The sequence below is a fragment of the Conger conger genome, chromosome 2, assembly GCF_963514075.1.
Source record: "Conger conger chromosome 2, fConCon1.1, whole genome shotgun sequence".
Lineage (NCBI taxonomy): Eukaryota > Metazoa > Chordata > Actinopteri > Anguilliformes > Congridae > Conger > Conger conger.
The window spans coordinates 47,655,868-47,667,057 of NC_083761.1; positions in this window are offsets into that span (position 1 = coordinate 47,655,868).

Genomic DNA, 11,190 nt, shown 5'->3' on the forward strand with positions numbered 1-11,190 from the left:
CCTTCCTACCGCTAATCCACTCCTTCGGCCTCTCCCTGCAATGTCCTAGACCTTGTCTTTGTAAGGAACTGCTCATGCTCCGATTTCACGGTTACCCCTCTGCATACATCTGATCACCACTTCATCTCATTCTCCCTCCCTCTTCCTCCCCATCCTCCTCCCCCTCCTCCCACCCACACTTCTTCAGCCCGCCGTAACCTCCGCTCCCTCTCACCCTCTTCCTTTGCCAGCACCGTCACCGCCTCACTCCCCCCTCTCGAATCCTTCTCCAAACTCCCCGCTGACTCTGCATCTGCCACCCTCCTTTCATCTCTCTCCTCCGCCTTTGACTCTCTCTGTCCCCCTGTCTCAAAACCACCTCGCACATCCCCTCCCAGTCCTTGGATATCTGACACCCTCCGTACCTGCAGGGCCAGCCTCCGCGCAGCGGAGAGGAAGTGGGGGAAATCCAGAGACGCTTCCGACCTCATGACTTACCAGTCTCTCCTGGCGGCATTCTCTTCCGATGTCACTGCCGCCAAAGCAAAATACTATCAAACGCAAATTCAGAACTCTGCTTCTAACCCCCGGAAACTTTTCTCCATTTTCTCCTCTCTCCTCAACGCACCGCCTCCTCCTCCTCAGTCCTCCTTCGCTGCTGATGACTTTGCTGATTTCTTCGATGAGAAGGTCACAGTCATCCGCAGATCCTTTACAACCACCGCCCCCCTCACTGTGCCCTTCCCCCCCTCTAGGCCCATCCCTTCCTTTTCCACTTTCTCCCCCCTTACGGACTCTGATGTTTCTCAACTCCTGCTCTGCCACCGCCCTACAACCTGTGCCCTTGACCCTATCCCCTCTTCTCTTCTCCAAACTATCACACCTGACATTCTCCCATTTGTCACCTCCCTTGTCAACTCCTCCCTGTCTTCCGGCTGTTTTCCGGCATCCTCCAAGAGGGCCCACATCACTCCGCTGCTAAAAAAGCCTACCCTGGATCCCTCCATCATCCAGAACTACCGCCCGGTATCTCTTCTTCCTTTCCTTTCTAAAACTATAGAACGAGCCGCTTCTACTCAACTTTCTTCCTTCTTTTCTAACAACAACCTGCTAGACCCCCATCAGTCTGGCTTCAGATCGGGCCACTCGACAGAGACTGCGCTCCTCTCCGTCAGTGAGTCACTTCATGCCGCACGAGCAGCCTCCCTCTCCTCTATCCTCATTCTTCTAGATCTCTCTGCTGCCTTCGACACTGTGGATCACTCCATCCTCCTGTCTGCCCTGTCAGCAACGGGCATCTGTGGCACAGCCCTGGACTGGATTGAGTCCTACCTCTCCGGTCGCTCCTTCCAGGTTGCCTGGGCTGGTTCGGTATCGACACCTCGGCCCCTCGCCACAGGAGTTCCCCAGGGCTCAGTCCTTGGCCCACTTCTTTTTTCTCTCTACACTCGCTCCCTTGGCCCTGTGATCACTGCACATGGGCTATCCTACCACTGCTACGCGGACGATACCCAACTCTTCGTCTCGTTCCCGCCGTCTGATACGCAGGTTTCAGCCCGTATCTCTGCTTGCCTGAGGGACATCCAGAGCTGGATGGACAACCACCATCTAAAGCTCAACCCAGGTAAAACTGAAAGGATATTCATCCCTGCTAATACCACTCCCCATCTGGATCTCTCCATTTCTCTCGGGGATACCACACTCACGCCGTCACCCAGTGCAAGGAACCTCGGCGTGGTGATGGACAGCAGACTGTCCCTTTCCGAGAACATTGCGGCGGTGACCCGGTCTTGCAGGTTCTTCCTATACAACATACGGAGAATCCGCCCCTTTCTCACCCCCTACTCGACCCAGCTCCTGGTCCAAGCGATGGTTCTGTCCCGCCTGGACTACTGCAATTCCCTCTTGGCTGGCCTCCCAGCGTCCGCCATAAGACCCCTTCAACTCATCCAGAATGCAGCAGCTCGTCTGGTCTTCAACCTTCCCAAATACTCACACGTCACCCCCCTGCTTACTTCCCTCCACTGGCTGCCTGTCATGGCTCGCATCAAATTCAAAACATTGGTGCTAGCCTTCCAAGCAGTTAAAGGGTCTTCCCCAGCTTATCTGCAAAAAATCATCAGACCCTACACCCCTGCCAGACCTCTTCGTTCAGCCTCCACAGGCCGCTTGGCACCTCCCCCTCTCAGAACCTCCACCTCACGCTCACGACTACTGTCTGTTCTGGCTCCACGGTGGTGGAACGAACTCCCCGTTGAGGTCAGAACTATAGAATCTCTCCCCACCTTCAAGCGCAAGCTGAAGACGCACCTCTTCAAGCAGCACCTCTCCCCATCCCTCCCTACCTCCCTGTGAACCTTAATTGTTGTCTCTGTGACTTGCTTTGTGTATCGGTATTTTTAGTTGGCTAGGTAAGCAGTGTTTGGATAGTTAACTTTGGTGACTTTTGCTCTGTTTGTTTGTTTGTTTGTTCAAAAAAAAAAAAAAAAAAAAAAAAAGCCCCTTGTCCTTATCTTTGTTGTACAGGTAGCAGTTGAAATTGTACTTACCTCTAGGGTCTTTCAGCGAACTTATCCCTGGTTATGGGTATGCACTTTGTTGTACGTCGCTCTGGATAAGAGCGTCTGCCAAATGCCAATAATGTAATGTAATGTAATCCCTGCTCAGTTCAAACTACTGTTGTTTCATGGGATTTAAGTCTGGAGACTGAGATGGCCATTGCCGAACATGGTTGTTGATTTTGAGATTTGTAATAATGAAAATCACACGTGGTTAAAGTAAACATTGTCAGATTTTGATAAAGGGTATTTATATACATTTCAGTTCCACCATGCAGAAATTACAGCAGTGTTCATACAAAGCTAAAGTCCTCCCATTTCAGGGCACCATAATGCGGGACACAGCAATGTTATGTACATGAAAGTAGTCATGTTTAGTATTTTGTTGCATATCCTTTGTATGGAATGACTGCTTGAAATCTGCGATTCATGGACATCACCATTTTCTGGGTGTCTTCTCTGGTGATGCTCTGCCAGGCCTGTATTGCAGCCATCTTTAGCTCATGCTTTTTTTGGGGGCTAGTCCCCTTAACTTTTCTATTCAGCATAAGAAAGGCATTCTCAATTTGGATCAGACCGGGTGATTGAATTGGCTGTTGACTGTTGCTTTAGAAGTACAGTACTGTGCAAAAGTCCTAGGCACCTGTATAACATTCTGTACAGATAAGATGATTTCAAAAATAATTAAATGAAAGGTCCTAAATAAACACACTGTACATTTTACATTACATTTTAGTAATTTGGCAATCAATATTTTTTGTGACCACCCTTCGGCGTCACTTCGTTGAGATAGCCAACGCTGTCCTGCAGTTTTATAAGACAATCAGCAGGGAGGTTGTTCCAAGCATGTTGGAGAACTTGCCACAGTTCTTCTGCAGACTTTGGTTGGGTCCTTGCTCCTGATCTCAGACAGCCTTGATCAAATTTTTAAGTAAAACGTCTATTGCTTAAAGTAATATGTTACTTTAAAAAAAATTAAATACAAAAATGGCTCTGTAAAATTAAATCTTTTGGAAAATGAATATTTGGAAATCTCAAATGTGTTCTTTTATACTAACACACACAAAAAATAAATATATATGTAAAAAAGTCTAGGGTGCCTAAGACTTCTGCACAGTGCTGTATGTTTGAAATCATCGTCTTGCTGTAGAATGAACTGCTGGCCAATGAGTTTTGATGTATTCACTTGAACTTGAGCAGATAGGATGTGTCTCTACACTTGAAGATAAGTGAGCCAGTACCTTTGGCAGCACCCCCACCACCGTTTTTCACAGATGAGGTGGTTTGCTTTGGATCTTGGGCAGTTCCTTGTGTCCTCCATACTTTGCTTTTGCCATCACTCTGATATAAGTTCATCTTTGTCTTATCTGTCCACAAGACCCTTTTCCAGAACTGTTGTAGCTCTTTTAAGTACTTCTTGGTAAACCGTAACCTGGCCATCCTGTTTTTGTGGCTAACCAGTGGTTTGCATCTTACAGTGTAGCCTCTGTATTTCTGTTCATGAAGTCTTCTGCAGACTGTGGTCATTGACAAATCCACACCTGACTCCTGAGGAGTGTTTCTGATCTGTCGGACAGGTGTTTGGGGATTTTTCTTTATAATGGAGAAAATGATTTGGTCTTCAGCTGTGGTGGTCTTCCTTGGCGTGCCAGTCATGATATGCAAGCTCACTAGTGGTCTCTTTCTTCTTAATTATGTTCCAAACAGTTGGTAAGCCTAAAGTTTTTAAAGTATTTTTTTTCTTTGAGTTTAATTGGCATAGCTTTGGTCCTCATGTTGATAACATAATAGTAATAATAGTTTCCAAAAAGAACATCCATGTTTTTCAATGGCCATCTCAGTCTCCAGACTTAAATCCCATAAAAACACCTGTGGTCTGAACTGAAGAGGAGGGTCCATACATGCAAACCAAAGGATTCTGAAAAGTTCTGCATGGAGGAATGGTCAAAAATCTCTAACCTCATTGCAAATTATAGGAAAAGCTTAATTTCCACAAAGTATTAAACCAGGGGTGCCAATAATTGTGAAACATGTTTTTTGGGGAAACATTTATTTGTTTTCATTGAACATGCTACCTCACAGAACTAAAAACCTATTTAAAGCTAATTTTCAATGTCTGTAGCTCAAGCTGGTGTTTTTTCTCAGTTGTTTTGTTCAGTTTTCTGAGTTTGTGTTTTCAATATGAAAGAACGCAAATGCAATGGATTTGGATATTACATTTATGCATGAGCCTTTGGTGCAGTTAATCATTCTGTAAGTCATTCTAATGAACTTCTGAATGAATTGATCATATTTAATTATTAATTTGGACTCCAGTCAATTCTCCATCCAGAGAATACTCATTTACACAAAATGTTTTACACAACATTATTCAATCTACATTATTGTTCTCGTCTGAAACTAGAGATCAGCATAGCTTTCTTGCAGTTGAAGACAGCTTTTCAGAATCTTCTTCTTCATACAGCCCTCTGATCCCTTTGACAAGTGCAGCTGAGGAAGTGAGATTTCAGCAGTCAGATAAACAGGTGATGGTGATCTTCCTATGCACAGTTCCACTTAATTCCCTCTGCCTCAGGCAAAGCAGAACCACCTTGCAATTGAACTGCCCTAAAACCGATTTGCCGATTGCATCGGCCAGGGTTCAGTCAGTTAAGGGTTTGCCGATTGCATCGCCCAGGGTTCAGTCAGTTAAGGGTCTGCGATTCATCGCTTTTTAGCAACCTCTGCTGATGGATCAGGCACCAGTGGACTGTATGTTAAAGCAGCATATGAATGGTCTTCCTCGACTCCACTCTCTGCAAGCTTAGCTGTAATCTGCGGTGTGAAAAGAAGCAGCAGGCAACACCACATGTTTTGGAGGAGAACCATGGATGTCTCTCCTGAACCGGCAGAGGTATTTGTAGCTGTGGTTTCAGATAATTGGACATTCAAAATTAGGGTGGGAATCAGACATGTTCATCCTCACAATGGGTGCCATATTTATTGACAAAAATAATTCAATTGAAAAATTTAATAATAATAAATAATAAAATTAGCCCGCAAGCCTTAGACACCATAATTGCATCAGAGAGAGCCATTGATTTTGTTCTGTAAAATTCTGCTAGAGCTCAAAAGGAGTTGCTAAAATCAAGAACAAAATCAATGGAGCTGTCAGATGCTTTTCTGACAGCCTTGCGTGGCAAGGAGTAGTCAGTTGGTCATACTGTAGTATAGAATCAATCAAGATGTGGATAAAGAAGGATCTAAAAGATGCTATTTTTATAGCATGGCTTGTCCTTGTTTTTTCCTTTGCATTAAAAAAAATACTTTCTCCACTTCTCTGGCAGAAACAGTGTTCTCTGGAGAATCAGTTTTCATTCATGTGGTCCGTGATTTCTTGTCTGAAATCATCCATTTACTAGATGAGGGAGCAATAGAGAGATCCAACATTTTCTCACCATATGCATATTCTAAACACATTCTTCCTTAGTCCATTTTCTTCTTTACTGGACTAAATTTCATCATGAACATACACTCAGTTAGCAATTTATTAGGTAGACTTGTACATCAGCTTGTTAATGCAATATTTAATCAGCCAATCATGTGGCAGCAACTAAACGTATACAGACATGCAGATGTGGTCAAGAGGTTCAGCTGTTGTTCAGGCCAAATGTCAAAATGGGGAAGAAATGTGATCTAAGTGACTTTGACCATGGAAAGATGGTCTGTAAAACATTAGCCTCTAGAATTTCTGAATATTTGGTGGAATCGATTCTTCCTTCCACTCGCGCAATATTTCCTGTGCCCCCAGCTGCCACACAACCCCAAAGCATAATGGATCCATAACCTCCATGCTTAACAGTTGGCATGGTGTTCTTCCCTACAAAGGCTTCACCTTCTTTGGTGATGGCCAGGTGGCCAGGCTGTGAACAGCAGGACCTGTGCCTGCCACTGTTTTTTGCAGCTCTTTTGCAATGATGTGTGGGTTCTTCTGAGCATTTCTCACCAGGCCTCAGGCCATTCTATCTGAACATTTTTTCTTAGTCTTCTAGACCTTGCCTTGACTTCAACTTTTCCATTCATTTTCCATTTTCTAATAATGACAGTGGCAGTTTGAAAGTTTTTTCCTCCTTCTTGGTGGAAATGAATCATCTTCATTCAGACATCCTTGGACAACTGTTAATGATTGTTAACACCAGACAGAATAGCCACTGCAGTTGGATATATTAGAAGTCATGCATTTACTTCAGAATAAAAAGTTCAGCCCTGGAATTATATTCATCTGACTCATTAAAGTCCTAATAAATAAATCACCTGGGTCTGGGCCTTAGTAATCTTTTCTTTTTAAAGTAACAAAGAATAATAAAAAAATGGTTTCCAAACTTTTGCACAGGGCCCTTTTCCTTTTTTATCATTTATAAACAGTAAAAGAATTTGCTTTACAATTTGCAGAAAGGTGTTATGTACGGTTCTGAAGACCCAAACGCAGACCAAGGGATGTCCAAAAATGTTGTCTTTATTAGATTCCAAGTCACAAGCCAGGAGATCACAAGATATGGTGCCAAATCGAGATGCAGAAAGGAAAGTAGTAAACAAAAGCAGGGGTCAAAAATCCAGGAAATCAGAGGGCTGAGGTACAAGAGGGCTAGGCAAAAAAAAGTCGACGAAAGAAGAAAATCAATATCAAAACCAAGTAATCAGATGGGCGAACAAAACTAAAGGGATCAGGCAAACTCGGAAAAACAGGCAAAGGGGTGTCTTCAAGAATCTCAATAAATCAGGCTTACTAGAAACTGAAATATGTTTCAAAGCAAATACATGAGGGAAGGTGACAAACTAGGCGGGACATGGGAGTGAGGTGGGCTAAACAAATGGACAACAGGTAGAGAACAAAATAGGGTAATGATACAATAACAAGGGGGAAACGAAAACGCGAACTGGGTACACATAGTGTGGTGCCTCGGGGTGAATCCTGAGGTGCAGAGAGTGGGCACAGCTAGGAACCAACACAGGAGATAGCAGATGTCAGAAAAAATACTTCTTTTTATTTTTTCTGTGTTTTTTTTTCCGGGGTATCGGTGATAGCGCCCCCCCTCAGGGCAAGGGTAGGGGAAAACTGGAGAAATCAAAGGGGCCGTTTAGGCAAAAAATAAACGAAGATTCTTCCCAGACCGGGGTATTTTCCAGGGCTTCCTCCCTCCTCCCCTCTTCGGCCGCGTCAGGGCTGGCGGGAAACACAAAGACAGGGGGTGAATAGGAAGGTAATTTATCTGGCTCACGTGACCGGCGTCCGTTTCCAGGTCTTCGGTGTTGCCGTCCGTGAAGGTGGGGTCTTCCTCAGGTTCAGTATGGCTGGGCGTTGCAGGTCCTTCCTCTCAATGCCTTCCACACTCTCACACGCTCAGGCATGGCACCAACTGAGCCTGGCTGCAGCCTCGACCGCGCCTTAAATGCCATTCCCTGCTCATTAGGAAAAGAGGCTGCAGCTGAGTCAGTGATTTTCCACTCTGCTCACTCACGTGCGCTGGCCGGGGTCCTGGACCGCAGGTAGAGGGATCTCTCTCCAAGGTGCTGATCTCCCCATCACATCTCTAGGCAGATATACCCCTTCGCACACCTCTCCCAATGCGTGACGTCTGCGCGGTTGACCGGCACGGGCCCCTCCAGGGTTCTCCACCCACGTGGCACAACATTCAGGAGCAGGGGTGCCACATACCCCCCCCCTCAGCTCCAAGCCCCGGGCGGGAGCGTCTGCCCCTAGGCCATCCTCCCTCCTGGATAGCGCATCAGCATTCTGGTGCAGCTTCCCAGCGCGATGCTCCACCTTGAACCGGTAGGGCTGCAACTCTAAAAACCAGCGGGTTACTCGGGCATTGCTGTCTCGGTTCAGGTACATCCATTTGAGGGGAGCATGATCGGTCACCAACAGAAACTCACGGTCGAGTAGGTAATAACGTAATTTACCTACCGCCCATCTGATGGCAAGGCATTCCTTCTCGACCGTGGCATAATTCCTTTCATGGCCGAGGAGTTTTCTGCTGATGTATGTCACTGGATGCTCCACCCCGTCCTGGATCTGTGACAGGACCGCTCCCAGGCCCACTTCCGATGCGTCGGTCTGCAGCACGAAGGGTTTCTGGAAGTTGGGAGTTATGAGGACTGGTTTCTCACCTAGAGCGGCCCGTAGGTCCTGGAAGGCTGCAGCGGCGAGGGGGTTCCATTGGACCCGGTTGGGCTGCTCCTTCTTGGTGAGGTCGTGTAGGGGGGCTGCTCGTGCTGCAAACTCCGGAATGAACTGCCGATAGTAACCCACCAGACCCAGGAACATTCTCACCTGTTTCTTTGTAGCCGGTTGGGGCCAGGTGGCAATGCTGTCGACCTTGTTCGACTGGGGCTTCACCCGCCCCCTCCCGACCGTGTGGCCCAGATAGGCAGCTTCCTTAAATCCGAGCCGGCACTTTGCTGGGTTAGCCGTCAGCCCGGCCTCCCTCAGGGACCTCAGCACCGCTTCGACTTTGTCGACATGGCTGTCCCAGTCGGTGCTGTGGATGACGATGTCATCCAGGTAGGCGGCCGCATACCTCTGGTGGGGCCGCAACACCTGGTCCATCAACCTCTGGAACGTGGCCGGGGCTCCATGCACGCCAAAGGGAAGGACGGTGTACTGGTAGAGGCCCGTCGGGGTCGCGAAGGCCGTCTTCTCCCTGGCACGGGGTGTTAGGGGAACTTGCCAATACCCCCTCGTCAGGTCCAGGGTGCTGATGAACCGGGCCGGTCCCAGCCGCTCAATGAGTTCGTCCACCCTCGGCATCGGGTACGCGTCACACAGGGAGATGTCGTTCAGGCGGCGGAAGTCATTACAGAACCGCCAGGTTCCATCCGGCTTGGGGACTAGCACCACAGGACTGGACCAGGCACTGCGGCTTTCCTCAATAACCCCGAGGTCGAGCATTCTCTTCACCTCCTCCTGTATGGCGTGTCGGCGAGCTTCTGGGATTCGGTAGGGTCGTAATTTTACCGTCTTCCCAGGTTCAGTGCTGATGTCGTGGGCGATTAGGTGGGTGCGGCCGGGCATAGTCGAGAAGATGTCCCGGCTTCGATTCACCAGCTCACGTAGCGCTTGCTGCTGGCGGGAGCTCAGTTGCTCTCCAATACTCACGTCAGGGGTGGGTGGGGGCACCCACTGGGCAGAGAGGACTGGGGTCGGAGCTGGGGGTGGCTCATGCCACCTCTTCATCAGGTTGACGTGGTAGATCTGGAGGCGGTGTCGTCGCCCCGGCTGTCTCACTCGGTAGTTCACAGGTCCTGTGCGTTCCACGACCTCATACGGCCCATGCCATTGGGCCAGAAATTTACATTCACTGGTGGGGACTAGAATCATCACCTTGTCTCCTGGGGCGAATTCTCTCACCTGGGCTCCCCGGTTATACAGCCTGGCTTGCTCCCGTTGTGCCCGTTCCATGTGGGCCCTCATCATGGGCCAGATCTGGGCCATCCGCCGGTCCATCTGCTCCACATGCTCGATCAGGCTGCGGGTTCGGGACGGTTGCTGTTCCCAAGCCTCCTTCGCCAGGTCCAGTAATCCACGGGGTCGTCTACCGTATAGCAGTTCAAAAGGGGCAAAGCCGGTGGTGCTCTGGGGTACCTCTCGGACTGAGAAGAGAAGATAGGGTAAGAGCTGGTCCCAGTCCTTACCGTCAGTTTCAATCATTTTCCTCAGCATGGCTTTGAGGGTCTGATTGAACCTCTCCACTAGTCCGTCGGTTTGGGGGTGGTAGACGGAGGTTCGTAGTTGGGTCACTTTTAGCAGCCGGCACATCTCCTTTAGGACCCCCGACATGAAACACGATCCTTGGTCGGTCAGGAGTTCCTCCGCTATTCCGACCCTGCTAAACAGCAGGAACAACTCCCTGGCAACCGCCTTTCCGGTCGCGGTCCTGAGCGGGACGGCTTCTGGGTAGCGGGTTGCATAATCCAGGATTACGAGGATGTACCGATGTCCCCGGCTGGACTTCGGTAAGGGCCCCACGATGTCCATCGCAATCCTCCTGAAGGGAACATCAATTATTGGCAGGGGTATTAGTGGGTTCCGAAGGGTTACCTTTGGGCTGTGGAGTTGGCACACGGCCCAGTGTCGGCAGTAGTCCTCCACAGCCTTTTTCACCCCGGGCCAATAGAACCTTGCCAGGATCCTCTCGTAGGTCTTCTCCATCCCCAGATGGGCTCCCAGCAGGTGAGTATGACCTAAGTAGAGGACTCGGGGCACAAACGGTTGAGGGACGAGCAGCTGTTCCACTTCCTCCCCCTGTGGGTTACAGACTCGGTAGAGCAGGTCTTGTTTTACCCTGAAGTAGGGATACGATGGTGTACTCACCGGCCCTTGTGGTACCCCGTTAATGTCTCGGGCATCTCTCCAGGCCTGAGCGAACTTTGGCTCATGTAGTTGGGCAGTGCCAAACCGGGTGGGTGCTTCGGCCTCCTCGCTCACCTCTTGGGGGCCCTCCGATTAGGCTAGACGGACAACTCTCTCCGGGGGCAGGGCCTCCCCAAGCTCTTTCTCGGACGCAGTGATGGTTCCACTGGTGGCCGGGGTGCTGGGTTGGCGTTTCCTCTCAGGTGGCAGGGCCTCTCCTTCACTGTCCCCAGACGTCGCGGCCCAGACTGGTAGGGGGTT